General features: G+C 39.4%; 1 pseudogene; it reads left to right on the forward strand.

Moving 5' to 3' along the window:
* The first annotated feature begins 1209 nt into the window (after positions 1 to 1209).
* Positions 1210 to 3105, forward strand: LOC129081053 (myotubularin-related protein 7-like; annotated as a pseudogene).
* Positions 3106 to 6082: the final 2977 nt, after the last annotated feature.

Here is a 6082-nt window from a genome sequence, read left to right on the forward strand (position 1 = left end):
AGCAAAAAGTTCTTCAGAAGCAAAGTGGCAAGTTCAATGCTTCAAAATTGTCTTATTTTATTGAAAAATCTAAACCACGTTCTCCACCCCCTACACTGCCACTCTAGCTGTCTAACAAAAAGTGAGAGTTTATAGCAGCAGGGAAGTGGCTGAGCAGGCAGTGACAGCTGAGGTTGAAGAAATAGATTTCCCATATAAGATCTGGAACTGTCAATGCTGCCAGTCTACACTCTCATAATAAGCACACCATTTTAAACCTTTGGCAAGGTTTTCCCTAGCTTTCTCTGACTTCATTTAATCTCATGGTGCTTCACATAGCTTGCTTCAGCTGCAGCATTGTGCAGTAAGTTGACTGCTTCTACACCGAAAATATCGGAGATATTGCTGTCCTACCTATCATAGAAATTCAAATGACCCTCCACCCCCAGGGACCTAACATGGAGACCCCCTCAGGGTCCAATACTTAGGCCCTTTTCATGTTAATCATAATGTTTGAAATGTAGAAAAAAAATGTACAATATATACCCTTCAGCTGCCAGCACACAAGTGAATTTTTGTGTGACATTTTGTTTTAATTCTACTTATGGTAGTGAACTCATTTTGAGGATACTCTCTTTCCAGCTAACTCTCTCTAGTTCTTGAAAGTTAAGAAACATACATATTTGTGTGTGTGTGTGTTTTCCAGAAACAGACCATGAGACAAGGGTTTGTGAGCAAGAATTTATTTAGGATGTATACCAATCACTGGCAAAGTGTGAGGAAGTAAGAAGATCCTGCAGAGAGGGCCAACACTCAGCCTGGGGTGGCTAGGATTGCAGACTCACATGAATGATAAATTTACTTAAAATCTTTTTTTTTCCTCATCAGTTTTCATTTGTGTTTGTGTATTTAATGTGTGGCCCAAGACACCTCTTCTTCTTCCAGTGTAACACAGAGATACCAAAAGATTGGATTCTCCTGAAGGATGGTGGCAAATAAAATGTGAGTTTGAAAGCGAACTTTCACCAGTTGGAACTATCTCTGCAGAGAAACCTAGTAAAATGGAGTAGAAAGTATATTCCAGAGTTAACACATTTATAAAGGAGGAAATTAAGGATATTTGCAAAATGTCTCCAATTAAGACTTGAATGAGGCGCTCCTCCCACTGCACTGCACATACAGGTCAGTGCATGAGGCCCAATCACCCCGTGACCTCGCAGATGTACAGCCATGGATCACATCCATAAGCCCAAGGTTGAAAATGTCTCCTCTGTAGATAGAATATCTTCTAATAAAGCAGCCCTAGGTACTTTGCATTTTGTGGCTACTCATGCCATACTCATGGAAAATGCACCTGACTCAAGAAAAGAAACATGGATTCTGCACAGCCAGATTTCCACCATTGAAAAACAGGCAACAACTGCTAATGGATGCCATCTGCCTGTGTGTTGCAAGAACTTTCAGCTGTTACAACTCATTATACCACAGGAACGAGACTGCCATGATGGGTGCATCTCTCTGATATGCTTTGCAAGACCAATTAAATACAAAGAGTAATGCTGCTTTTAGTTCAACCCCAATCTGGATAAAGAAGAAAGAAAACAAGACTGGATGCTGATCCATCTCAGTGAAGAATACGAGCACATGGGCTTCCCTAATGATTACTGGCAGCTCAGCGATGCCAATAGAGACTGCAGAATCTGTAATTCTTACCCTACCAAACTGTACGGTCCCAGATCGGCCACAGCACACATCGTAGTGAAGAGCTCCAAATTCCGGAGCAGAAGGCCATTTCCTGCAGTTTCTTGTTATCGTACTATAAAAATAACCTCGCCTCCATCTGCCAGAGCAGCCAGCCCCTGTCCAGCTTCAGTGCCTTGTGCTTGGAAGACTAGCAGATGCTCCAGACCATCAGGAAAGCCAATTCAAGAAGCAACTTCATTTAAGTCGTTGACATTCAACCTAAACGTAATGCCATGGCAAACCATGCCGCCGGCAAAGGCTATTCCAACAGCAAGTTTCAGTTTATCTGGAGAGAGAACATCTGCAGAAAATGCTGGAAGTGTGTGGAATTAAATCTCCCTCCATGAGCAACTTTCTGTGGGGACTGGAGAAGTCTGTCTAGTGAAGGGATATCAAGGATGCAGGAACCTTCCTTGCCAAGGGAGCTGCAGAGAAGTAGCCAGCGCGCTTGTTCACTGTGTCGGTGGCTGGGACAAGACGGCGCAGGCTCCACACGGCTGGACTTTAAAAGGTTTCGTGGTATTAATTGAAAAGGACTGGCGTTCCTTTGGTCATAAGTTTAATCTCAGATATGGCAATCTAGATGCGTTTCAAAAAAAATTTCTCCAGTTATTGACCAGTTTATTGAGTGTGTCTGGCAGTTAATGGAATAATTTCCCTGTGTGTTTGAGTTCAATGAGCGGTTTCTGATTCACATTCAACATCGCATTTCTTCCTGGCAGTTTGGAGACTTTCTGTGTAACAGCTAAAAGGAGAGATGAGAATTCAAACTTCAGGAAAGAACATGCTCTTTATGGGCCCACCTGCAGAAGAATCAAGCGACTACGTGAATCCACCCGTTAGAGCTGATCTCAGTCAGACACACGGAGCCCTTTGCCCCTGCACAACACCAGGCAGCTTCATGTATTCAAGTTTGGGAGGGGAGTGTACAACCACTTGGAGAAGGGACTGCATCCCTGACACTCAGCCACAGGTTACCTCGTGGAGGCGAAAGAGGAAATCCAGCAGCTGGAAGAAGAACTAGAGGCCCTAGAAAAAAGGCTGGCAAAAATCCAAAAAGTCCTGTTACATCCCATTAGCGTGAAGAGTACGCCAAATGAACCCAGCAAACACTCAGGGCTTTCTACACAGGCAGCAGCACAACCAACACTCCCAGGGCTATGAAATCATTTCCAAACAGAACCCCACAAGGGAATGGGATTCTGCTCTGGTTCTAACCCAGGATAACCTGAAAGGCTCAGATGTCGATCAGTCGGCCAACAGCGATCAGGAGTCTGGGGTGGAGAGTGTGAGCTGTCGGACTCTAAGCGTGGAGAGCGTGTACCCAGCGAAGACAGCGGCCAGGACCGGTGTTGCGCTGGAACCCTGTTTCTCATGACCTGAAGCTTCCAAAGGAGTTCCCAATAAAGGACAAGAAACGCGTTCCAAAAATAAGTAAACAGTGCAACTTAAGATAAAAGATAATTCTGAAAATGGTATATGTCATCGAGAATTATGAAACATAGCAAGGAAAAGGGGGATAAATTCCAACTCTTAGTTAGATGTTGAAGTACAGGAAATAGTCATTTTGTTTGTCAAATAAATATTAAGGAAATTATCCCATTTCTAAGAGCAATGACATCTACCATCACCTGAGGTTATCACTACAAACCTTCCTTGGTATAGCTTGTATCTGCGCAGCTCAGAAAGTGCCCTGACCCCTTTCCTGTATATCTGCTATCATCTACAATCTCCCCCCTTATTTCACTTCCTGATGCATATTTTGTTTCCTAAAACATTTGATGTGATCTTCCTTCCTGACTCTGTTACAAATAGTTCTAATAACAGAGGTCATTGTTGAGAAGGGGTACTCTTCTTGGTTAATATATATATTTCTGTAACTGAAGAGCTTTGTAATTGCTCAAGTTTATCTTTTAGGTTTCATGATCACTTTAACTTTTCCTTAGATAATATATTTTGAATTGTTAAAACAAACAAAAAAAGAATTGGATGAGGATTGCTCTCAGGGATCTGTAACTGTTCTTCAGAGAAAGGCTTCGGGGGGGAAAGATGCAGACCTGTGGAGTGCAAAGTCCTTCGAGGGCACTGGAGAGGTAAGGCTTGAGTTTTAGCAGCTCCTGGCCTTCTTGAGTCTTCATGTTGTTGAAATCCCAGTATTATCATCTTGACTTTCAAACTACATGAAGAGTCTGACAATATTCATTACCTCCCCGGCTGTACCAAACCCCCATCGTTTATTGAAGTCACTTGTTTGGAATGGGTCTAAATGTAAACTGGAGGGAAATGAGTATAAGTAATCAGTGAAACTATTTCTTTTCATTTTACAATGAAGAAAAACAGAGATTTAGAGTAGTGACTTCAGAAAGAAGTGGAATCATGATTGTTATAAATTTTTAAGGATGAAGGAAATATCCTCGTATCGATTGGCATAATAATGAGAGAGAAAATGTCAATGCCAATGCTGATTCCAATGGTGAGGGAAAATTCGATGCCAAAGAAAGAAGGAAGAATTTCTGAAGCACAATTTTTGAGTATGCCAACAGTGAAGACATCGCAGAACACTGGTGGTAAGTTTGGTTTTTGTTAGTTTGGACCTTTAAAACAGAATAACAGAAAAGCAGGCAGATTTTATGATCACAGACACAGGTAAATGGCTGGTAGCAGGTGTGTGCCTAAATTCTCCTCAGAGGCCTCAACATTTAAATCTGATAGTGAGTGGAAGTATTACTGTGAATAATGATGATGAAGAAGGTGCTGGAGGGTAGAGGAGAGAAAAAGGATTATGAAAGAATTTTCAAGAAGAATAAGATAACAAATGGAATACAGAAATATGTTATGTATTCCAGTCATATCAAGAACTTAGCTGAGGTTTAATAATTATATTTTACACAATGGAACTATTATTTTTAAAAGTAAGGTGTAGTGTATCACTTCTGGACTTAAAACCCATCACTCTTGGGATGACAACTAAAGCCATTACCTGTTAGGTCCTGTATCATGCAGCCTGGGGGCAGCCATGAAATCCCTCCAGCCTGCTGCCCTCTTACTTTTCCTGCCATAGTTACATTGGCCTCTTTTTCATTCATCAGCCTTGTTAGGGTGGCTTCCATCTCTGGGAGTTTGCCTGTTAATCTCTGCCTGAAAACCTTTTACTCTGATAAGAGACTGGCATGTTCCGTTAATGTCTTCAAGTTTTCATCAGTGTCGTGTTATAAGAGAAGCCTTCCTGACCTCATATATGATATAGTGGCCCCTACACTCTGTACCCTCTTTATCCTGTTTTCTTTTTCTTTATAGCACTTATCACTGGCTCATTTATGCACCGCTTACTTTTCTCTGTAGACCATAGCTTTATTTTGAAAAAGAGCTTTGCTTAGTTCATTGTCTTATCTGTAGTGTCAAAATCAATGCTTTAAATTCAATGAACATTAATTAAAATGAATTGTGTCATAAAGGATATATGTAAGTATAAATACAAGAAATAATGCATTACTACTTTTAAAAATTGTTTTTATTTTGAATATATAGAACCCACCATAAGAGTTATTAAAAGGGAATGATTAGATATCTGGAAAAGTAAAATAGTAAAAGAGAAAATGCATGGGATAAATAATGTTTTTTTTCTGATTAAAAATAACAACTACTGAGAATATACCCAGAAATATCCTCATCAATTTTACTGAGGTTGATTTGGATGTGATGGCAGTTTTTTTGTTTGTTTTTCACTATGTGTCAGCCCAAGACTGAATCAACCTAGATTGTGGCCTAGGCAGGTGATCTTGCCAGCCACAGTATTTCATTAATTTTCTTTGTGTTTTTATAATTTTATGTATGTGTGTTAAATAAAAATAAATTGTAACAGATTATATGTTTATAGCTCAAAAGTGTTCAGATCCTTTTAAGAAATATACATTAACTTTTTATATATTACATAGTCTTAAATTTTAGTTCACACAACTCATTGCCCATTTAAAAATTTTAAATACATATTTAATTGTAGAAATAATTAAAATCATCCAAAATTAAGATGACAAGTATATTGAATTCTCATATAGTCACAATTTAGCTTCAACAATGATTAATCTTCTGCTAATCTTTTTTTTAATCTCTCTACTATCTATTTTTTCCTCCTCCTGGAAAATTTTAAAGCAGATCCCAGTCATCTGCTATTTCACCTGCAAATATTTATTATGCATCTCTCCCAAATATAAGGTTGCAGTTTTTAATCTAAGCAACATGCTGTGAATTTTTAAATAACATTTAATAACCAACCGTATTCTGATTTATCTGATTGTTCATGAAATCCTTCTTTTCCTGTTGTTTTGTTCTAATCAGAATACAGATAATGTCCTTTCATCCT

This window comes from Pteronotus mesoamericanus, unplaced genomic scaffold, assembly GCF_021234165.1.
Source record: "Pteronotus mesoamericanus isolate MK-2021 breed Mesoamerican mustached bat unplaced genomic scaffold, CSHL_Meso_final contig_94, whole genome shotgun sequence".
NCBI lineage: Eukaryota > Metazoa > Chordata > Mammalia > Chiroptera > Mormoopidae > Pteronotus > Pteronotus mesoamericanus.